Source organism: Sus scrofa, chromosome 14 (assembly GCF_000003025.6).
Source record: "Sus scrofa isolate TJ Tabasco breed Duroc chromosome 14, Sscrofa11.1, whole genome shotgun sequence".
Classification (NCBI taxonomy): domain Eukaryota; kingdom Metazoa; phylum Chordata; class Mammalia; order Artiodactyla; family Suidae; genus Sus; species Sus scrofa.
The window spans coordinates 30120408-30145549 of NC_010456.5; positions in this window are offsets into that span (position 1 = coordinate 30120408).

The following is a 25142-nucleotide window of genomic DNA, read 5'->3' on the forward strand; positions in this document are numbered from 1 at the left end:
ACATCTGGGGGAAGGGCATTCTAGGCAGAGGGCATGGGAAGTGCAAAGGCCCTGAGGTGAGGATGTTTGGTGTATGTGAGGGCATTTGTCTCCTAAGGCTGCCGTAATAAAGGGCCACACGCTTGGTGGCATAGAACAGCAAAATCTTCTCTCACAGTTCTGGAGCCTGGAAGTCCAAATCAAGGTATCAGCAGGGGCAGGGATGGTTCCTTCTGGAGGATCTGAGGGAAAAAATCAACCTCATGCCCCAACGCAGCTTCTCATGGCTGTCAGGAATGTTCTTAGCATTTCCCAGCTTGCAGATATATCCAGGGGCCCATCTCTGCCTCTGTCTCTACATAGCCTTCTTCTCTCTGGATCAGACCCAAAATGGGCCAAGAAAGATGACTGGCCAGAGACAAGCTGGAAACTAACCCCATTCCCATAAAACCAGCAACTGTGAGCCACGTGGCAGTTCTCCTGTGTTGCTTGCCCTGCTGCTCCACTCAGGTGCCCCTTCCCAGTAAAGTCTTTTGCTTTGTCAGCACATCAGTCTCTTCAGACAACACAAGGAGGAACAGAAGCAAGGCTAGCATGACCGGATACAGTGAATGGAGGTCTGCTACACAATGAGGTAAAGAACCCTATTGTGTGAAGATGTTCTGCATCTTTCTCATAACTTCCTCTTTATTTTGGAGGGTACCAATTTTTAGAGTCGTGATTCTATGAACCTGCTCTCTGCAGAATAAAAGGTAGGACTTCCTGGAGTTTCTGCTGTGATGCAGTGCATTAAGGATTCCATTTCTGGCCCTGGAACTTCCCTATGCCACAGGTGCAGCCAAAAAGAAAAAGAAAAAGAAAAAAGTAGTATTACTGTTTCCCTGTCCCCAGTGTCTTCCAAGCTTTAAGAGATTACCCAGAAATACAGAACCTATAAAATCAGGAGTGCAAAGTCATATTTGTTTCTGATTTTAGGAACTCCCTTCTCTTTCAAAATGTATTAGCCTACCTACCCCAGGGCACCTTGCCTGAAGGAAGGGGATTTAAATTGCACCTAGTACTCTGGTTCTTAATATGCCTTTTGGTCTAAGTTTCAAAATACTTCCTGATGATGGTCTGTCCATCTGTTGACCTTCTGCTTACAACAAGTGGTTGAATTCACAGAAGGTCAATAAGGCCCTGTTAACCTCTCTCCCCCACTTTGCTTTTATAATCAGAATTTTTTTTTTCAAACCCTGTGGCATGTGGAAGTTCCCAGGCCCTGGTTCAAACCTGAGCAACTGCAACAACCTAGGCTGCCGCAGTGACAATGCCAGATCCTTAACCCGCAGCACCACAAGGGAACTCCTGTATAATCTGAATTTAGCTGAGGAATTTGGTTGACCACAGCAGCTTGGTGGAGCCCCTAAGTACTGGAAATTGACTATACAAGCCAATGCAGACATGGGTCATTTTCTGCTTCCCCATCTTTTGGTTCAAATTGGCTACTTCAAATTAGAAAGGAGATTTTGATGAATTTCTTCAATGGTTGAGGCTGGGCTATTCATGTTACTGGAAATTCTTTTTTTTTTTCCCCCTCTTTTATTGCAGGAGAAAGATGCCTTACTAGAATTGTTTAACTCAAAGTGCTCATGGATGAAGTAACTAAAACACACTTCAAATTGACTTAAGCAGGAGTTCCGCTGTGTGGCAAAGATGATCCCTGGCCTGGCACAGTGGGTTAAGGACCCAACATTGGCACAGCTGTGGGCTGTTTAGGTCACAACTGCGACTCAGATCTGATCCCTGGCCCAGGAACTCCATATGCCTCAGGGTGGCCCAAAAGAAAAAAAAAATTGACTTAAGCAAAACAATTAAAAATATAAAGAAATATAGCACTATATCTCACAGAAATTGAGAAGGAATGAAATCAGCTGTGGACAGTTCCAGGAGACCAGCTCATAGCTCTTCACCCCAGCTGGGAACCGTGAACGTGACTCAACCCTCAATATCTGTGTTTCGGAGTTCCCGTCGTGGCGCAGTGGTAAACGAATCTGACTAGGAAGCATGAGGTTTCGGGTTCGGTCCCTGCCCTTGCTCAGTGGGTTAACGATCCGGCGTTGCCGTGAGCTGTGGTGTAGGTTGCAGACGTGGCTCGGATCCCGCGTTGCTGTGGCTCTGGCGTAGGCCGGTGGCTACAGCTCCGATTCAACCCCTAGCCTGGGAACCTCCATAAGCCGCGGGAGCGGCCCAAGAAATAGCAAAAAAAAAAAAAAAAAATCTGTGTTTCTCAGGTCAGCTTCTCACGTGAGAGAATCTGACTGGTTCCAACCCACACTTCGTAACAGGGTCATAAGGACAATAGTCATGCAGTGGCTGTGTAAAGGCTTGAGGTTTTTTTAATCTTCCAGTTTTTTTGAGATGTAACTGACCTAGAGCACTGTATGAGTTTAAGGTGCACAGTATGATTTGACTCACATACATCATGAAGTGATTATCACAGGAAGGTGAGTGAACATGTAGCACCTCATACAGATATGAAATTAAAGAAATAGAAAAAAATTTCCTTGTGATGAGAACTCTTAGGATTTACTCTTAACCGCTTTGATATATAACATACAGCAGTGTTCATTGTATTTATTGTGTTGTCCATCGCATTCCCAGGACTTATGTGGCTTATAGCTGGAAGTCTGTACCTCTCGATCATCTTCATCCAATTCTCCCTCCTCCCCCTACTCCCTCTGGTAGCACTAAAGGGTATTTCTGTTTTTATTTATTATTATTATTATTATTGTTATTGTTATTTGTGGCCACACCCATGGCATATGGAAGTTCCTGGGCCAGGGACTGTATCTGAGTCTCAGCTGCGAACTACAGTGCAGCTGTAGCAATGCCTGATCCTTTAACCCAACGCACTGGGCCAGACCAGGGATTGAACTCATGCCTCCACAGCCACCCAAGCTGCTGCAGTCAGGTTATTTTCCTTTTTTCTTTTCTTTTTTAGGCTGTAGCAGCATATGGAAGTTCCTAGGCTAGGGGTCAAATTGGAGCTGCAGCTGCAGGCCTACACCATAGCCATGGCAATGCCAGATCTGAGCTGCATCTGTGATCCTCACCACAACCTGTGACAACACCAGATCCGTAACCTGCTGACTGAGGCCAGTCATCAAATCGGAATCCTCACAGACACCATGTTGGGTTCTTAACTCAATAAGCCGCAGCGGGAACTCCAAGGGTATTTTAAATTAGTTTGTGTAAATACATGCTTTCTGCCAGGTGTTCCTCAGATAACATTTCAGATCATCATTCATGTCACTCATTCAAAAAGCATTTTTGAGAGTTCCCTGGTGGCTGAGCAGTTAAGGATTTGGCATTGTCATTGGTGTGGCTTGGGTCACTGCTGTGGTGTGGGTTCGATCTTTGGCCTGGGAACTTCCACATGCTATGGGTGTGGCAAAAAAAAAAAAAAAAAAAGCATTTTGGGCTTTCAGCAGAGTTGATCTCAGTTCTTCTGCTTGCAAAATTTCTGCCACATTACACAAGTCTTGGGAACAGAGAGGTAATCAGCCAGACTTCAGGAAGAAATACAGTTCACACTGTGCCCAACCGAAACTGATAGGTGCCTCCAGATGTTGAATTCTAGAGCCCTTCTGAAGGCTTAAAGTCTTTGTAATTTATATATTGCTTAATTACCTTGAGTCAAAGAAACACTCTTTGGCATGCAAAGCTGTGGGGAGTACCTGGCCATGACATTCTGTTAACTAAGTTTTGTGTCTTCTAGGACAAGTGAAACATGGCTATTTTCCATCAGCAATGGATTCTCTTGGGGCTCAAATTTAAGATCTGACCCTCCTCTATCTCTTCAGGGAGAAGGGGTTTGCGTGTGATGTTACCAACATCAGGCCTGACCACAATCCCACAGCCCTGTCCTATGAAAGACAAGCATTTCAAGGCTCTTAACAAATATTGATATACTGGGCGCTCTGGCCACACCCAGAGAGGGATTAATAGGCATCAATACATGCTGAGAACCATACATGACATTCCCAAGGCAACTGAAAAGAAAACTGCTGCTTACTGACATTATCAGGTTGGAAAACAGTGGGTTTCTTTCTGTGCTTACAAAATGTCCCTCCTCTGAAACACAGTATTTCAGTAGGAAAAAATGGTATTAGCAATCAATTGTTGGGAGTTCCTGTTGTGGCTCAGTGGTTAACGAATCCGACTGGGAATCGTGAGGTGGTGGGTGCCATCCCTGGCCTTGCTCAGTGGGTTAAGGATTCGGTGTTGCTGTGAGCAGTGGTGTGGGTCACAGATGTGGCTCAGATCCGGCGTTGCTATGGCTCTAGTGTAGGCCGGCGACTACAGCTCCGATTAGATCCCTAGCCAGGGAACCTCCATGTGCCGTGGGAGTGGCCCTAGAAAAGGCAAAAAGACCAAAAAGAAAAAAAAAAAATCAATTGTTTTACTTTGGTAATGTGGCATGATGCAAAAATAGACTCACAATCAGAGAGCTGTTTCTATCATCATTTGATTACCATTGATTATTTTTTATACCTAAGTTTTTTTTCTTTTTAGGCCCATACCCTCAGCATATGGAAGTTCCTGGGCTAGGGGTCAAATCAGAGCTGCAGCTGCCAGCCTACGCCACAGCTACAGGAACACCAGACCCAAGCTATACCTGCAACCGACACTGCAGCTTTCGGCAACACCCTTGAGCAAGGCTAGGGATCAAACACGCATCCTCATGGACACTAGTCGGGTTCTTACTCCACTAAGTCACAATAGGAACTCCTATACATAAGATTTACTCTGTGCTAAGTGTTTTACACAGATGATCTCATTTCATCCTTTCGATTTGGTTGGCAGACTCTTGCTTATGGTCATGCAGTCTTTTTAGAGTGGAAAGACAATTCAGACAGAGGACTACTAGAATGAGTACACAAGTGAAGGAGGAAGGAGCAGAGAGGTAGGAACGACTTCAGTCTTATAGTCTCATTTCATCCTTTCAGTAACTTCATAGGGTAGGTAGGTGCTATTGCATTTCACAGAAAAGGGAACTGAAGCCCAGAGAACTGGAATAATTTTCCCAAAGTCATACAACCTGTAAGTGATGAGCTAAGAGAATAAATGCAAGCAGTCTGGTTCCAGAGTCTTTGCCTATAAACTTATGAAAAAACAGGAGAGATGAGCCACATGAACTGAAAAAATAGGGTGAATGCCTTGACCCATTACATGGGGTGGGGACTGAATGCCTGTCAGGGTTTGCAACATTCTGGAGTTAGAGGTGCTGGTGGCAAAACATCATGTATCTCTTAAAGGGTGGAGGGTTTCTTTTTCGAGTGATGAAGAATTTTTGAACTGGATAGGATGGTGGCTATACAACACTGAAGATGTACTAAATGCCACTGAACTGTTCACTTTTTAATTAATTAATTAATTTTTGGCTGGGCCCATGGAAGTTCCCAGGTCAGGGACTGAACTTGGGCCACAGTTGTTATTAGAGCCACAGCAGTGACAATGGTGGATTGTTAACCCACTAAGCCATGAGGGAACGCCCACTGTTCACCTTAAAATGGTTCATTTTGGCATTCCCATCAGGCTCAGTGGTTAACGAACCCAACTAGCATCCATGGAAACATGAGTTTGATCCATGGCCTTGCTCAGTGGGTTAAGGACCCGGCGTGAGTTGTGGTGTAGGTTGCAGACACGGCTCAGATCTGATGTTGCTGTGGCTGTGGTGTAGGCCGGCAGCTGTAGTTCAGATTGGACCCCTAGCCTGGGAACCTCCATATGCTGCGGATGTGGTACTAAATAGCAAAAAATACATAAAATAAAAACAAAAAGATACACGCATCCCTATGTTCACGCATCACTATTTACAATAGCCAAGACATGGAAACAACCTAAATGTCCAACAACAGATGAATGGGTTAAGAAAATGTGGTATATATATATACAATGGAATACTCAGCCAAAAAGAATGAAATAATACCATTTGTAGCAACATGGATGGAAGCAGAGATTCTCATACTAAGTGAAGTCAGTCAGAAAGAGCAAGACAGGAGTTCCGTCGTGGCGCAGTGGTTAACGAATCCGACTAGGAACCATGAGGTTGCGGGTTCGGTCCCTGCCCTTGCTCAGTGGGTTAACGATCCGGCGTTGCCGTGAGCTGTGGTGTAGGTTGCAGACACGGCTCGGATCCCGAGTTGCTGTGGCTCTGGCGTAGGCTGGTGGCTACAGCTCCGATTCGACCCCTAGCCTGGGAACCTCTATATGCTGCGGGAGCGGCCCAAGAAATAGCAACAACAACAACAACAACAACAAAAAAAAGACAAAAAAAAAAAAAAAAAAAAAAAAAAGAGCAAGACAAATACTGTATGATATCACTTATATGTGAAATCTAAAACATGGCACAAATGAACCTATCTATAGAACAGAAACAAATGCATAGAGAACAGACTTGTGGTTGCCAAAGGGTGGGTGGGTGTGGAAGTGGGATGGATGAGGAATTTAGGGTTAGTAGATGCAAACTACTGCATTTGGAATGGATAAGCAAGGAGGTCCTACTGTACAGCACAGGGAACTATATTCGATCTTGTGGGATAGAACATTTTGGAAGATAATATGAGAAAAAGAATGCGTGTGTATATATATATATGACTGGGTCACTATGCTGTACAGCAGAAATTGTAAATAACTATAATAAAAATAAAATAAAATGGTTCATTTTATGTGAATTTCACCTGATTTAAAAAAACGAAAAACCCTATTGGGTCAGGCAAGACTCCCTCCCTAGAGGCAGCATTTGATGGGATACTAGGTATGAGTCAGTGTCTGTTGGATTTCTGGTCATCTCTAGACTAGGTGGTTCTCGTATAAACATTTTCCTCATTCTTACAGCCCTGTGAAGCAAGACATGAACCAGGGTGTCTGTTATGAGCTGGTTATTTGTGTCACCCCCAGATTCCTATGTTGAGTCCTAATCTCCAGTACCTCTTATTTATTTTTCTGGCCGCAGAAAGTTCCTAGGCCAGGGATTGAAGGCACACCATAGCAACAACCCAAGCTGCTGCAATGACAACACTGGATCCTTAACCCACTGTGCCACAAAGGAACTCTCCTCCAGTACTCTTAGTGTGACTGTAGTTAAAGGGGTAATTAAGTTAAAATGAGGTCAATAGAGGTGGGGCCTTAATCCAATAAGACTGGTATCTTTTTTTTTTTTTCCTGGCTGAGCCCGTGACATGCAGAATTTCCCAGACCAGAGATTGAAATGGAGCCAGAGCAAAAACCCAAGCCTTTGTAGTGACAATGCCAGATCCTTAACCACTTGGCCACTAGGGAACTCCCTGGTATCTTCATAAGAAGAGGAAATTAGGGAGTTCCTGTTGTGGCTCAGTGGTTAACAAACCCAACTAGTATCCATGAGGACACGAGTTCAATCCCTGGCCTCACTCAGTGGGTTAAGGATCTGGCGTTGCCATGAGCTGTGGTGTAGGTCTCAGATGCAGTTCAGATCCCGAGTTGCTGTGGCTGTGGTGTAGGTCGGCAGCTACGCCATTTGGACCCTTAGCCTGGGAACTTCCATATGCTGGATGTGGCCCTAAAAAGATGAAAAGAAAAAAAGAGGAGATTAGGACACAGATATACACAGAAGGACAGTCATGTGAAGACACAGGGAGGAATCAGTCGTCTACAAAGCAAGTGGAGACCTCAGAACAAACCCTGCTGACACCTTGATCTTGGACTTCTGGCTTCCAGGACTATGGGAGAAAATAAAATTTCTGCAATGTAAGCCACCTGGACTATGGTACTTTGCCATGGCGGCCTGAGTGAGCTCATACAGCATCCAATCATCTTCATCCTATGCTTCTGTCAGCCAGTGGTTCCAGAGCTCGGCTGGAATGCCATATGTGTTTATTTAAAACCTCTTATCACCTATACATTTGAGTAGAACTTCACACAAGGCCTGCTGTGCTACACAGCAGAAAAATTTGATTTTAGAAAAGGTAGAAGAAAAGCATTAAAGACAGGTGGACTTTTCATAGGCAAACATTGCCCAACTGCTCCTTCTCTCTCTCCAGAATATCTTTCATTTAATGATGAAAACCAATCTCCAAATTCATTAAAATGCATATTTTAAAAAACTGAATGAGAGGAAATAAATCTTACTGCTCTCCGGGGCTCCCACAGAAGCTGATATTTCAGTCATGACTTCAAAAAAAAAACTTTTTTAGGAGTTTCCTTGTGGCACAGTGGGTTAAGTATCCAGTGTTGCTGCAGCTGTGGCGTAGGTTGCAGCTGTGGCTCAGATCCAATCCCTTGCCCAGGAACTTCCATATGACATAGTGCAACCAAAATAAATAAATAAATAAATAAATAAATAAATAAATAAATAAACTACTTAAATTATTACCATCCATCCGGAAAAAAAATTGCTGAATAGTATTATCTACTGCTATTATTTCTAACAAAGAATGTTCACATAAAGCTCCTAAGGAGTTCCAGCTGTGGTGCAACAGGATCAGTGGCATCTTGGAAGCACTGGGATGCAGGTCTGATCCACAGGCCCGCACAGTGAGTTAAGGATCTGGCATTGCTGCAGCTGAGGCTTAAGTCAATACTGTGGCTCTGATCTGATCCCTAGCCTGGGAATTCCATATGCCGCAGGGCAGTCAAAAAAAAAAAAAAGTTCCTAAAAGTTATCCTTCTGAAACAAAAATTGAATCATGCCTCTTTTCCTACCTCAAAAACCTTCAATTATCAAAAGAATAAAGTTCCAGCTCAGCATGGCTTAGCTACCAGGTTACCTGGTACCAACATGGTAGAGGCAAAAGAGAATCAGACATTCTTGGGTGGAAATTCCTGCTTTCCCACTCATTGGCCAGGTGTTGGAGATGCAAAGATGATGAAAGCAGTCCCAGGCCTAGGACACTTAGAGCTATGGATATATTTTATACTGTGCTATAATTCACCTGCTATAAAATCCATCCTTTTTTTTTTTTTTTTTTTTTTTGTCTTTTTGCCTTTTCTAGGGCCGCTTCCCGCAGCATATGGTGATTCCCAGGCTAGGGGTCTAATCAGAGCTGTAGCTGCTGGCCCACACCAGAGCCACAGCAACGTGGGATCCAAGCCGCATCTGCAACCCACACCACAGCCCACGGCAATGCCAGATCCCCAACCCACTGAGCAAGGCCAGGGATCGAACCTGTAACCCCATGGTTCCCAGCCGGACCCGTCAACCACTGCACCACGACGGGAACTCCAAAATCCATCTCTTTTTTTTTTAGGTCACTTGTTGTATTGGCTCTTGTATACAATCTTTTTTTTTTTTTTTTTTTTTTTTTTAGGGCTGTACTTGTAGCATGTGGAAGTTCCCAGGCTAGGGGCTAAACAGGAGCTGCAGCTGCAGCCACACCCACGCCAGATCCAAGCTGCATTGCAACCCACACCACAGCTCACAGCAACACCAGATCCTTAACCCACTGATTGGGGCCAGGGATCAAACCTGCATCCTCATGGATACTAGTCAGGTTTGTTATTGCTGAGCCATAATGGGAACTCCTTTTTTTTTGGATAAATGATAAATTCATCCTTTTAAATACAGTCCAGCCACTTTTAGTATAGTCACAAACTTGTGCAACCATCACCACTGTCTAATTCCAGAACTTTTTCATCATCTCCCCTAAAATTCCAGAGAGCTGCCCCAGATCGTGGCAAACAAAAACAAAAAACAAAAACCTTTTCTGGCTGCACCCATGGAACACAGAAATTCCTGGGTCAGGGATCAAATCTTAGCCACAGCAGTGGTAATACCAAATACTTAACTGCTAGGCCACTAGAGAACTCCTTGAGTACTTTCTTATATTCTTCCATTCAAGAGGCTTTTGTTCAGATATATGTATAATAGGCTTGAGAAAAACAGGACAGCCAGGGCATGTAATTCAAACTCCTGTCAATACTCTTCATATGTCTTTTCCACTGAGGGCTAAGCCAACACTTCCCCACCATCTCAACTGCCCAGTGATCAGTCCTTTATTACTGATAGAATGAAATAAATGCAATCCAGGAGAACCAACCAGTTGCCAGAGAGAAGCCTGAGAAATTCCTAGGAGAGATGGTCCAGCTGATTCTGGCGGCCACAGGCAGGTCCCTGGTGTATGGCTGCAGGCTGGCGGAGGTGGCCAGGATGTCCTGGGTCATAGGCTGCTTCTATATGCAGACTGGATTCCCAGCCATCTAAGCCACCCAACCAATATACTATGCAACTCCCCAAGGACACTGCCCTCTAGCCTTCAACTACAGTTCAGCCAAGGACACTGACTAAAAACAGACACTGACACTTGATCATAGCCAAAAGGCCAAGGAGTTCCCATTGCATCTCAGTGGTTAACGAATCTGACTAGGAACCTTGAGGTTGCGGGTTCGATCCCTGGCCTTGCTCAGTGGGTTAAGGATCCGGCATTGTCATGAGCTGTGGTGTAGGTCGCAGACATGGCTCAGATATGGCGTTGCTGTGGCTCTGGTGTAGGCCAGTGGCTACAGCTCCGATTGGACCCCTGGCCTGGGAACCTCCATGTGCCCTGGGAGCGGCCCAAGAAATGGCAAAAAGACAAAAAAAAAAAAAAAAAAGGAAACTGTAACAAATGCTATGTTATGTCAGCCAAACCTTGGAGACTGGTGACTAGGAGACAGGAAGGAAAAATGTTTTATGGGTCTCAGCAGGGAACGTGGGGAAGTAAATGAGAGGGAGGATGTATAAGCGTCCTAAAGGTGTCGTCTCCTTGGGCTGAGGGAGAAAGGGAGGAAACAGATGTGGGAGATGGAAGGACAGTGCCTCTCGGGGTGGGTGTGGTGAGTTACATGCCTCCAATGAGCAGAATAAGGAAATTCATCAGCAAGGAACTGGGGAGAGCTTAACCAAGCCTGGGAACTCAAGAGCTATGAAAGAAAAGTTGGGTATTTGACTTTGTAAACATTAAAATGTTTTATGTGACAAAGTTTACCAAAAATAAAGCCAGTGCAAATGATGGAGCTGGAAAAATATTTGTAATATAAATAATAGTCACCAACTGTGCTTGACTATACTTAACTGTGTGCCACGCACCAGTCCTGTTGACTTTACTTGGTATGAACTCATTTGTGTCTAGAACAACAGCATGAGGCAGGGATGATGATGTCGGTGATGGTCGCCACATTATAGATGAGTAAACTGAGGCATAACAAAGTTGAATGGCTTGCCAGCGTCATACTGCCAGTCAGGGGCTGAGTTCTGATGTGACCCTTGGCAGCCTGCCCCAGAGAACAAGGCTCTTAATCATTTCTCCTTGATAAAGCCAAAGGCCAAATGAACATGATCTAAAGAGCTTTTGTACATTGACCTGATCTAGACAAACAACCAAGACAGAAATGGACTGAGATTATGAACTAATAACTTATGGAGGAGCAAAACCAAATGGCCGGCAAACAAATGTAAAGAACTTCCAATCCAACAGCGGTCAGAAAAATGCAAATTAAAGAAGCAATAAGGAGTTCTGTTGTGGCACAGCAGGTTAAGGATCCCGAGTTGTTGCTGCAGCATGGGAACTTTCACATGCCTTGGGCAAGGCAGAAAGACAGAAAGACAGACAGAAAGAAAGAATAATAAGACATTACATGCATCAGACTGATTGATGTAATTAAAATGAGTGATGCTGTCAAGTGCTGGCAGGAATATGGACAAAAGGGTGCTCTGATACACGTGCAGTTTTGCAGTCTTTTGGGAAAGCAATCTGGCAACATTTGTGAAAATGGAAACAAAGTCTTTGACCTATTAATCCCACTCTGGGGAATGCATCCCAAAGAAATGAAAACAGCAATACTTAAGGACAAGGATGTTTACTGGAGCTCTTTTGTGCGCGCGCGCGCGTGTATGTGTGGAAACTGGCCACAAAGTGAATACCCATCAAAGGAAAAGGGAAACAATGGAATAAATGACTGATTAAATGATGCTACATCCACCCTATACACATGCTGGTAAAATAAAATCAATGTCTGCAACCAGGCAATCTGCTTGGCCCTAAGGCCTGGCAGATGTGTTGATGGTGAGCCAGCAGTGTTTTTATAAATTCCTGCAGGCTTCTGACTCTGTGACCCCCTGCAAATGTTTCCATTAGACACAAAGTCTGCCCTTGAAAGGACCAGAGTACGCAATAAATACACGGTATATGTGTGGTGTTAAACTTTCAAAGGGGGAGAGGTGTTGGTAATGATGTGGAGAAACTGGAACCCTCATATACTGCGAAATGTAAAATGCTGCTGCCACTGTGGAGAATGTTTTGGCATTTCTTGGATAAGTTAAATGTAGAGTTACCATAGGAACTCAGCAATTCCCCTCCTATGAATATATCCAGAAGAACTGACACAGATGTTCGAACACTTGAATGCAAGTGGTCATAGTAACACTATCTATGAGAGCCAAAAGTGGAAATAACCCAATTGTCCACCAACAGATGAATGGATAAACAAATATAGTCCATCCATCAATATGTACAATGAAATATTATTAAGCCAAAAAAGGAATAGAGTACTTATATCTATAATATGGGTGAACCCTGAAAACATGATGCTGAGTGAAAGAAGCCATAAAAGGTCACATATTTATCTATTTTGTTGTTGTTATGGCTATACCTGCAGCATATGGAAATTCCCAGGCCAGAGGTCAAATTAGAGCTGCAGCTGCAGGCCTACACCACAGCCTGCAACCCCAGATCTGAGCCTCATCTGCAATCTATGTAGCAACTACGGCAACGCTGAATCCTTAATCCACTGAGCGAGGCCAGGGATTGAACCTGCATCTTCACAGAGACAAGTCAGGTCCTTAACTTGCTGAGCCACAACAGGAACTCCAAAAGGTCACTTATTTTAGGGTTCCATTTATAGGAATTGTCCAGAGAAGCAAATCTATAGAGACAGAGTATAGATTAATAGTCTCCTGGGACATAGGAGGATGGGAGACTGGGAAGTACTTGCTTAATAATGGGTATGGGTTTTCATTTATTTCCTTGTTTTTTTTTTTTTTTTTTTTTTTTTTTTGTATTTTAGGGCTGAATGTGCGGTATAAGGAAATTCCCAGGCTAGGGGTCAAATCGGATCTGCAGCTGCCAGCCTGCACCAAAACTCAGAGCAACGCTGGATCTGTAACCCACTGAGCGAGGCCAGGGATTGAACTCACATCCTCATGGATCCTAGTTGGGTTCTTAACTTGCTGAGCCACAACAGGCACTCCAAATATGGGGTTTTTGTTTGTGATGATGAAAAAGTTCTGGAACTAGTAGTGGTGTGATGGTTGCACAACATTGTGAATGTAGTTAATGCCACCTTAAAATAGTTAAAATGGTGAATTATATGTTACATATATTTTATCACAATAAGAAAAAAATTCACAGAACTACATCTGCATCTGGCTTAACCCCAGAACATTACTTAGAATGTGACCTTATTTCGAAAAAGGGTCTTTGCAGATACAATTGAATTTAGGACCCCAAAATAAGATCATCCTAGGTTATCTGGATAAGCTCCTAATCCAAGGAGAAGCATCCTTATAAGAGACACACAGAGGAGGTCCCATTGTGGCTTAGCAGGTTAAGAACCTGAACTTGTCTATGTGAGGATGTGGGTTTGATCCCTGGCCTTACTTAGTGGGTTAAGGATCGGGTGTTGCCATGAGCTGTGGTGTAGGTCACAGACACGGCTCAGATCTGGCATGGCTGTGGCGAAGGCCAGCAGCTGCAGCTCAGATTTGAACCCTGGCCTGGATATATATATATAACCTTTTGTGTCTTTCCTAAAAAGAAATAAATAAAAAAGAGAGACACACAGAGAGGAGAAGTCCATGTGAAGACAGAGGAGCCGGGCGGGATGCAGCCACAGTCAAGGAGGGCCTAGGGCCAGTAGAGCCAGGAGAGGCAAGGAAGGGTCCTTCCCTAGAGCTTGTGGGGCAGTGGACCCTACCAACACCTTGATTTCAGACTTCTGGCCTCTAGAACTAGAACGGAGTGCATTGTTGAGCAAAGCTTATGTACCAGGCCAGCCCACGGCTGCAGTCAGCCTGTGATGACTTCCTGGGGCTGGTCTAGTCAACTGAAGCCCAGATAGGGACAGGACATGGTACTTGAGCCATGGGCCTCTCTTCCAGCACAATACAGAGTGATATAGAGATTTTAATTCAATTTTTTTTTCTGTCTTTTTAGGGCTGCACCTACAGCATATGGAAATTCCCAGGCTAGGGGTTGAATCAGAGCTGCAGCTGCCAACCTATGCCACAGCTAGAGCCACAGCAATGTGGGACCCAAGCCGAGTCTGCTACTTAGACCACAGCTCATGGAAATGCTGGATCCTTAACCCATGAGTGAGTCCAGGGATCAAACTTGTGTCCTCATGGATACTAGTCAAGTTTGTTACCACTGAGTCACGAGGCAAACTCCTGCAATTCAATTTTTAAAAACTTCCCTACCTCTAGCCTTTATGGGTCTAAAACAATCCTTCATTTTCAAACCTAGTACTATTTTTCTTGTGAACATTCAGTTGAAAACAAATTCATCCCAATTATGCTCTAAGTAGTGTCCCAGAGCCTGCATTTGGCCTTGCTGGCTAATTGAGGGACTTCATTGACATTGGCTGAAGTAACCGCTTTCCCTTAACCCCTCATTACAAGGAACTGGTGCAGTCTTTCTTTTTGTCTATCGTCATGGAGGTTCCAATAGGACTACTTCCTCTTTCCCACATTTTCATAGTACTCTTTTTTTTCCCCTTCATCCCATTTATCACAATATTAATTTTAAAATGATCTGCATAATCTCAATGTTCATAGCAGCATTATAATAATTGCCAAGATATGGAAGCAACCTAAGTGTCCATCAACAGATGAATGGATAAAAGATGTCACACACACACACACACACACACACACACAATGGGATATTAGCCACAAAAAGAATGAAATTTTGCCATTTGCAGCAACATGGATGGACTTGGAGGGCATTATGCTAAGTGAAATAAGTCAAAGTCAAATACTATATGATATCACTTATATGTGGAATCTAAAAAATACAACAAACTAGTGAATAAAAAAATTAGCAGACTCAGGAGTTCCTGTCGTGGCTCAGTGGTGAACGAATCCGACTAGGAACCATGAGGTTGTGGGTTCGATCCCTGACCTCCCTCGGTGGGTTAAGGATCTGGCATTGCCATGAGCTGTGGTGTAGGTTACAGATGCAGCTCAGATCCTGAGTTGCTGTGGCTGTGGTGTAGGCTGGCAGCTGTAGCTCTGATTCGACCCCTAGCCTGGGAACCTCCATATGCCCTGTGTATAGCCCTAAACAGCAAAAATAAATAAATAAATAAATAAAACAGATTGTTATTATTAGCCACACCCAAGGCATGTGGAAGTTCAGGGCCAGGAATTGGACCCATGCCACAGAAGTGACCCAAGCCACTGCAGGGACAATGCCAGATCCTTAACCCACTAGGCCACCAGAGAACTCCCCTCTAGTATTTTTTAAGAGCTTCCCTGTCACATAGTCTTATAACTGATCAGGACCCTATGGGGCCTTTCCAGAATAGACCCCCACCCATGCCCTCTGCCTGCCTTTTGTTTGTAGAAGAATGTTAGTCAAAGAATAAATTAAATCAGAGAAGTGAGAAAATGCAGAAAGAAAAATACAGAGAGGCAAGACAAAAATCATAATAGTTTAGCCATTCAGCAAAGTCAAGGACCTTTAGTTCTTCTTCAAGGTCTATAGGTAATACTCCTAGCCATGTCCTCTGAGCTGTTTTGCAGATTCTGAAACCCCCACCAGGTGGAAGACATGAACTCTAAGCTTCCCACAAGCACAGAGACCCTAGACTGGTTGGAACCAGAAGGTTAATGACACTGACTCCAATGACCTCACCACCTGCCAGTCAGAAGAATGTCCCCGAGCAGATCATGCCCTGCTGGTTGAACACTGTAAAACTCCTCACTACCCACTCCAGGGCAGGACACACCACCCTGCTGTGGCCCCCTCTCTCTGGCAAAGCAATAAAGCTATTCTTTTCTGCTTTATCCAAAACCCTGTCTCCACATTTCTACTTGGCACCAGTGAACAGAGGCCAAGTTTCAGCAACAGCCTTCATCATCTGACATCATGTTTGTCCTGACCCTAGTTTCCACCCTTCTTCCTTAAGGCACCTGCTTAGAGAATAAACAATTCCCAGAGGAAAGGCTGCTCGGCAGTTAGAACAGACAAGTTCACACCCTTGAACAGAATACAAATGGCTCTAACAATATGGGGAGGGTTGATTGACAGAGAGCTTGCCTACCTGTGTCATGGCATTCACGTTCAAGTTCACCGCCTTCAGAAAATGGCCCTCTTCCGAGTGACGGTGTCCTTCAGAGGTGACTGGGTTCCAACCCAGCTACAGAGGGTGAACCGTGAGGAGTGCATCTTGTCGTGCTGGTCTCATCTCCTTGTTAAGAGGTTGTCGTAGGTTTGGGGATGTACAAGCCCCTGAGTCTTTGAGTTTTGAAGTAAAAGACTTTTCCTTTAGTCTCTCAGGCCTCCCCTCAGCCTCAAGCTGACTCAAGAGTTAATGATTAGGAGTTCCTGTTGTGGCTCAGCGGTAACAATCCGACTAGCATCCATGAGGACACAAGTTGGATCCCTGGCCTTGCCTCAGTGGGTTAAGGATCTGAGCTGTGGTGTAGGTCACAGACATGGCTCGGATTCTGTGATGCTGCGGCTGTGGTGTAGGCCAGCAGGTGCAGCCATGATCAACTCCTAGCCTGGGAACTTCCATATGCCGTGGGTGTGGCCATAAAAAGACAAAAAAAAAAAAAAAAAGTTAATGATTAGGAAACATTGATGCAGCCAAAAACTAGTTAAAACAGTCTCCATAATGTTACACCCTGCCTTTTCCCACTCACTGACTCTAACTGGCTTTTCACAAATGCTTTCTTCCTTGCTTAATTGCTCTTTTACTAATGGTTGCTTGCTAGTTAGAGTTATATGGCACCTGGTGTTTTCTTTTCCTTTGAAACACTTCCCAACACCGTCTTCATTTTGGGAGCAATCTTCGCTGCAGAGAGAAAATCAAGACAACCCCCAAAGACCACCAGAAACCACCACCGGACACCCTGACTCTGTCCTTGATGACTTTTAAATGATCTATGGAGGGAGAAGAATGCAGTCTCCCCAACCCTTATCAACAGCCCTGATTTTTCAAGCTAAACATATAAAACTCCTTGCCATCCCTCCTCAAGGGAGGACACAGTTTTAAGGGTGTTAGCCTGCTGTGGCCTCCTTTGCCCGGCAAAGCAATAAAGCTATGCTTTCTGGTCCACCCCAAACTCTGTCTCTGAGACTGAATTGGTGCCTGTGAACAGAGGTCACTTTTCAGCTACAGAGATGTGACAGAATTCTCATCTGGAGGATGTGAGGGGATGTTTTTCTGAAAAACGGCTAGTAATTCCACTCCTAGGTATGCCCCGCAAAGAACTCAAAGACACGCCCAGGCGCATTCACAGCCACACTCGTCATAGCAGCCATAATGTAGAAACAGCCCAAATGTCCATCAACAGCTGAATGGATAAACTAAAGGTGGCATCTCCAAGCAATGGCATTTCGTAAAAAGGAACGAAGTACAGGAGTTCCCCGGTGTCTCAGCAGGTTAAGGATCCAGTGTTGTCACTGCCGTAGCTCTGGTTATGGTGAAGGCACGGGTTCCATTCCTGGCCCGGGAACTTCCATGTGCCGAGTGTGCTGTGGTCAAAAAACAAACAAATGAAGAACTGAAGCTGACATATGGTCAGACCATCCAAGGTGGCTATTCTCTTGCTCTCTGGACATCCCCTGCTTGGGCAACGCCTGCTTCACCTACACACGACTGACCTTCCTATGAACTTGTCTTAAGCCCCAACCCCAGCTAGTAAGTGATAGCTTATCAAAGGGGCAGTGAAGGGCGTGCTCCACCTGCTCCCTGCTGGTTTCTATGGTAACTAATGAGCCCACCTGATGGGCTCAATTCCCCCTGTAAGTGGCAACCTCCCCCACCAAAAAGCAAAGCAAAAACTGCCACCGTGTCCTGCCCACCATCAGCCACACACTGTGGGATGTTGCTCCAGGACCTTGCTTCTGACGTTTAAGCTCCCCCATCCATTAAACCAGTGACGTCTCTGTTGCTGACTCCCATCTTGAAGCTGGGCAAGCACAGGGCCTTGGAGGCCTGCAGGGCACAGCCCCACCACATGCTGCAATGTGGATGGAGCTGAAACATATTAGACTAAGTGAAAAAAGCCACACAGAAGACCCCACAGTGTATGATTCCAATTACATGAAATGTCCAGAATAGGTGAATTCCAGGGATGGAAGCTGCATCCTTATAGATACTAGTTGGGTTAATTACCACTGAGCCACTGTGGGAATGCCTATTTTCTTTTTTTTCTTTTCTTTCTTTCTTTTTTTTTTTTTTTTTTTTTTGCTTTTTAGGGCTGCACTAGTGGCATGTGGAAGTTCCCAGGCTAGGGGTCCAATCAGAGCTACAGCTCCCAGCCTATACCACAAAACCCCTAGAACTCCTATTTTCTTAATTTTTGAAAAATTTTTCAGAGTTCCCATCATGGCACAGCAGAAGTGAATCTGACTAGCATCCATGAGGATGCAGATTTGATCCCTGGCCTCGCTCAGTGGGTTAAGGATCTGGCATTGCCATGAGCTGTGGTGTAGGCTGCAGACGCAGCTCGGATCTGGTGTGGCTGTGGCTGTGGGGTAGGTCGGCAGCTGTAGCTCCGATTAGACCCCTAGCCTGGAAACATCCATATGCCTCGGATATGGCCCTAAAAAGACAAAAAAATAAAATAATTTTTTAAATTAAAGTATAGTTTATTTACAACATTCCTTCAACTTCTGCTATAACAGCAAAGTGATCCAGCCACACACACACTCACATATATATGTATATATATACATTTTTTATTTTATACTATCTTCCAACATGTTCTAACCCAAGATACTGGACACAGTTCCCTGGGCTGTACAGTAGGACCCAATGATTTATCTGTTCTAAATGTAATAGTTTGCATCTACCAACCCAAAACTTCTTGTTTGTAGGGAATAGGTTTCAGTGTCCATGACATTTCCTGTGTTCTGAAGGTCAGGTTCAAACAGTTACCGATCAGGGAAGGGAGAAGACGCGGAGACAAGGGAAGAGCCATTGGAGAAGCAATAGTGCAGCCTGTGTACCATTAAGGGGTACACAATATCTTTGCGCTCTTCTTCCCCCAACAAATGGAAGATGTTAACTACTTGATGCAGCCTTCTTCATTCCAGAGAGAAGGTCACAGTTTGATAACCTCAAACCACATCAGCATCTCAGGAGACCACCTGAAGCCAGATTAAAGGAATGCAGGCCCTGCACATACCAGACTCTTGACAGCAAACCCACCCTTGAACCATTGCTATAAAACTCCTCACCAGATCTTTCCGGTCAGGTGGGTGGGACACAGTTTTCGAAGGCTTAAGCCTGATGTGCCTGGCAAAGCAGTAAAGCTATTTTTTCCCCCGGAGTTCCTGTTGTTAGAACCCGACTAATATCCATGTGGATGCAGGTTCAGTCCCTGGCCTCACTCAGTGGGTTAAGGATCCAGCATTGCCATGAGCTGCAATGTAGGTGTGAGACATGGCTTGGATCCAGTGTGGCTGTGGCTGTGGCGAGCAGCTGTGGCTAGCGGCTATAGCTTCCATTTGACCCCTAGCCTGGAAACTTCCAATATGCTGCAGGTGCGGCAATAAAAAGCAAAAAAAAAAGGCACTTTCTTCCTTCACCCCAAATTCCATTTGATGTTAGTGCACAGAGGCTGGGTTTTGGCAGAAGGAATGGGGGCTGACTGATTAGCAGGCAAAGGGTCTCCTTTGGGGGTAAGGCGAAAGCTTTGGAACTCAAGAGAGGTGGTGGTTACAAAACTTATGATGGCACTAAATGCCACTGAATTGTTCACTTTGTCTTTCCTTCCTTCCTTCCTTCCTTTCTTTCTTTCTTTCTTTCTTTCTTTCTTTCTTTCTTTCTTTCTTTCTTTCTTTCTCTTTCTTTTTTGGCTGTAACCACAGCATTCAGAAGTTCCCGGGCCAGAGATCAAACCCATACCACAGCAGCGACCTAAGCCCCGGCACTGACAATGCCAAATCCTTAACCTTCTACACCGCAAGGGAACTCCCTGCATTGTTCACTTTTTAAATGGTTAACTTTATTTATGTCATGCGCATTTCACCTCAACTGTAAAAAAAAAAAAAAAAAAAAAAAGAGGACATTTGGAAATTCTTGCCTGAGGATGTAATGTTTGGAGCAGCTGAGACCTTTTGTGAGGAGACAAGCTAATAAGGCCAAACCAGCACATTAAAGGACAGCTGAGTGGAGAGATGGAAAGAACCTGGGCTCTTGGTTACATCACTGGTAAATTCTGAAACTCCATATATGAACCTCTGATTATGCAAGATGGTAAATGCCTTCTTAAACTCATTTCTAGTTGAGACTTTATTACTTGCAACCAAAATGACCCAAGGAAAGTTCTGAAAAAGCAAGGCAAGTGTATTGATTTTATCCCAATGGGAGCAGAACCATAAGACCGGTTCATTTTCATAACAGCAGCCATGTTCATTTTCTGTGTCTCTCCCTGGAGAGAAAGGATAACATAATGTGTTGTTACCGCGAAAGTGAAAGAAATAAACATTTTTAGCTTGTAGGTAGACAGCGAATGATGAAGAATTCTCCCTTGCAGCTCATTCTCAGGATAAGGCAAAAAGGGTGGGTGTGGGTGTAGGGGTGTGTGTGTGATCCCCAAAATGAACCCAGATCCCATGCTCCCTATTTCTAGCCAGTCTTAGTGTTTCAAAAACTGGATGGACTAGGTGTACGTGTGATACTTTAGAGTTGTCGGCTCTGAGTGCTGCAGAAAAGATGGAGTCACTGGCCACACCATCAGGTCTGTGCAGCTTCTCTCAGTTTTTGAGTTTACCATCTAACGCTCAAACAGGACCAGACATTGTAGACAACTCACGCTTTCTCTGTGTGAAACATTAATTCTATGCGGTGAAGGTGATCCCTTTTCAAAATCAGGTTGACCTTTCTGCATCATTAGGCTGTGACTGGGAGCAAGCAGAGAAAGATAAGTGGTTCCTTCTCCACCACTTTTGCCTCATGTTTCTATGGTTCTGGAAAGTTCTGGCCTGGCCACCCTTTAAGGTGCCTGCTCTACTCCACAAGTTGAAAGATTTCAGAGAAAGGATAATGCAGCTGGGTGGCTTTCACAAGGGCATTTAAGGGCTAAGAGTAGACATTAATACCTGAAATGTGGTTGGATTTTGTCTGGCGCTTAACTCTATTTCTTGGCTCTCAGTCCTAAATCATTGCGTAATGTGTAAACTATGGAAATAAATGACTTAAGTCGCCTGTGGTAAAAACCTGTTTTCCACCTGATGGATTAAGGGAACTAGGTCCTTCTGCTGATGAAGGTGTTACGTTTGTCTATAAATGTTGCAGGGCTGTAGCCATGATGAAAATGAATTAAGATGTATTCTTCTGCGGATCTCTAATAGGTACAAGGGATTACATTTCTATCCTCACATATACTCAATGGGTCTTGTTTAAAAAGAGGTGACTGGTTTATTCAAGAGAGTCTTGAATCTCCTGGAATGTGAGGTATTTCCAAAACAATGAGTAAGTGTGCTTAAATAAAAGGAAACAAAACACAGAATTCTGTGTTTTGCAGAGGGCTGCCAGGATGAGGATACTGAGTTAAATCTAAACTACTTACTGTCAAGGTCCTTCGAGGTTTGCCTGTGAGTCAGCTGCAAAGAAAGGGAGAGGAAAGACAAATTTATTTAAATTATTTTTTATTTTTAGGGCCACTCCTGTGGCATATAGAAGTTTCCCGGCTAGAGGTAGAATTGGAGCCACATCTGTGACTTACACTACAGCTTGCAGCAATGCCAGATCCTTAACCCACTGAGGGAGGCCACGTATCAAACCCATATCGTCATGAGCCACAACAGGAATTCTGGAAAGACTAATTAAAAAAAAAATTTTTTTTTTGTCTTTTCTAGGGCCTCTCCTGCGACATATGGAGGTTCCCAGGCTAGGGGTCCAATCGGAGCTGTAGCCACCGGCCTACACCACAGCCACAGCAACGTGGGATCTGAGCCACGTCTGCAACCTACACCACAGCTCACGGCAACGCCGGATCCTTAACCCACTGAGCAAGGCCAGGGAATGAACCTGCAGCCTCATGGTTCCTAGTTGGATTCGTTAACCACTGAGCCACAATGGGAACTCCTAAGATGGCTTTTTAAGGCTTGCCCCTGTGGTTACTCTCATCCACTTTTGAAAGCTATTGATTCTTTAGCTTCTATAGATTCAGTGGGATAATTAAAATGCACGTGAGATGGGGTAACACAGCTGAAACCACAGAGCAGAGGGCTAGGTTCTGGTTTAAAAACCTGAAAGACTGGGAGTTCCTGTTGTGGCGCAGTGGTTAATGAATCCGACTAGGAACCATGAGGTTGCAGGTTCGATCCCTGGCCTTCCTTGCTCAGTGGGTTAAGGATCTGGCGTTGCCATGAGCTGTGGTGTAGGTCACAGACATGGCTCGGATCCTGAGTTGCTGTGGCTCTGGTGTAGGCTGGCGGCTACAGCTCTGATTAGGCGCCTAGCCTGGGAACCTCCATATTCTGTGGGAGTGGCCCTAAGAAAGGCAAAAAGACAAAAAAAAAAAAAAAAAACACCTGAAAAACTGAACTCTAAAATCACCAAAGAGGAAAACACTAATGATACATTCATTGTTCATTCATTAGAATCAGGGATGAAAATAAGTACAAGTTTAACCATAAAAATCCATCGGAGGTTGTCATCACCTTTCAAAAGAACATGGTTCCTATATTATTCAGTCCTAAAAAGGAAGGAAATTCTGACACATATTACAACATGAATGAACCCAAGAGGACATTATGCTGAGTGAAATAAACCAGACAAAAAAGAAAAAATACTATATGATTCCACTTACATGAGGTCCCTAGGGTAGTCAAATTCATGGAGGCAGAAGTAGGATGGTGGTTACCAGGGGCTGGGAGAATTATTATTTAGCAGGGCTGGGGGTTTTGTTTTGCAAGATGGAAAGTTCTGGAGCTGAATGGTGGGATGGTTGCCCAACAAAGTGAATGTACTTAATGCCGCTGAACTGTACACTTAAAAATGGTTAAGATGGAGTTCCCACCATGGCACAGTGGGCTAAGAATCTGACTGCAGCAGCCTGGGTTGCTGGGGAGGTGTGGGTTCGATGCCTGGCACGGTAAGTTAAAGGATCCTGCATTGCTGCAGCCTAGGTTGCAGTTGTGGGTCAAATTCAGTCTCCTGGCCCAGGAAACTTCCACAGGCCAGGAGTGCAGTCATTTAAAAAAAAAAAAAAAAAGAGAGAGAGAGAAAATTGTTAAAAAATTGTTAAAATTGTTAAAAAAAAGAAAAAATTGAAAAAAAGAAAAAATTGTTAAGATAGTAAATTGTCTTATGTGTGTTTTACCACATTTAAAATTTTTTCTTTAATAGAAACAAAAAAGAGACAGACTATGGATCCTAATCTATACTGGGAACGTTCTATGTCTTGACTGAGTGATTGATTTTTGCTTTTTAGGGCCATACCCGCGGCATATGGACGGTCCCAGGCTAGGGGTCCTATTGGAGCTGTAGCTGCTGGCCTACACCACAGTCACAGAAACTTGGGATCTGAGCCATGCCTGCAACTTACACCACAGCTCACGGCAATGCCAGATCCTTAACCCACTGAGCAAGGCCAGGGATCAAACCTGCAACCTCGTGGTTCCCAGTTGGATTCGTTAACCACTGTACCATGACGGGAACTCCTTCCCTTCTACATCTTGATTTAGGTGCTTATTATTTCATGGGCGCATAGTCTTTGTGAAAAATCTGTTACGATTTCTGTACTTTTCTGTCCATTAGTTTGGTAAAAATCAGATGGTCGTTTCTTATCAGTGGCAAAGTAAGAGAGCTCAGTGGCACTCAAAGGAATAGCTACTTTATCCAAAAGGCAGAAGCGGTAGAATTTGAAGAAGGAAGTTGGAGTGGGTTGAAGGTTGTCCCCCTGCCCCCCCGCCACAATACTCATGTTCACCTGGAACCTCAAAATGTGACCTTATTTGGAAATAGTGTATTTGCAGATATAATTAATGTAAGGATTAATATGAGATCACACAGGGAGTTCCTCTGTGGCTCAGTGGGTTAAGTTGTCGCTGCTGTGGCTCAGGTTTGATCTCTGGCCCCGGGAAAATCCCACATGCCACCAAAAAATATGAAGAAGAAGAAGACGAGGAGTTCCTGATGTGGCTCAGTGGATTAAGAACCCAACATAGTTTCCATGAGGCTGCGGGTTCGATCCCTGCCTTTGCTCAGTGGGTTGAGGATCTGGTGTTGCTGCAAGCTGCAGCATAGGTTGCAGGTGTGGCTCAGATCTGGCATGGCTATGGTGTAAGCAGGCAGCTGCAGCTCTGATTTGACCACAAGCCTGGGAACTTCCATATGCTGCAGGTACAGCTGTAAAAAGACAAACAGAAAGATGAGATCACATGGGATTAGGACACACACACACACACACACACACACACACACACACGACAAGGGCCATGCATGCGATGCATGTGATGATGGAGATGGAGGTTGGGGTGATGCCAAGGAACAGCTGAAACCACCAAGAGCTGAAGTAAGAAAGGATTTTCCATTACAGCCTTTGGAGGGATGTGGTCCTGATGACACCTTAATTTGGGTCTCTGGCCTCCAGAAATGTAAGAGAGTAAGTTTTGGATTTTTTTTTCTTTTTACGGCCACACCTGCAGCATATGGAAGTTCACAGGCTAGGGGTCAAATTGGAGCTGCAGCTGCCAGCCTACACCACAACCACAAAAACACCAGATCCAAGCTGTATCTGCAACCTACCCTGTAGCTTTAGGTAACGCTAGATTCTTAACCCACTGAGTGAGGCCACGGATTGAACCCGCATCCTCACAGATACTATGTCAGGTTTTTAACCCACTGAACCATAGTGGGACCTCTTGGATGTTTTAAATCATCCGGTTAATAATCCTTCATTCTGACAGGCCTAGAAA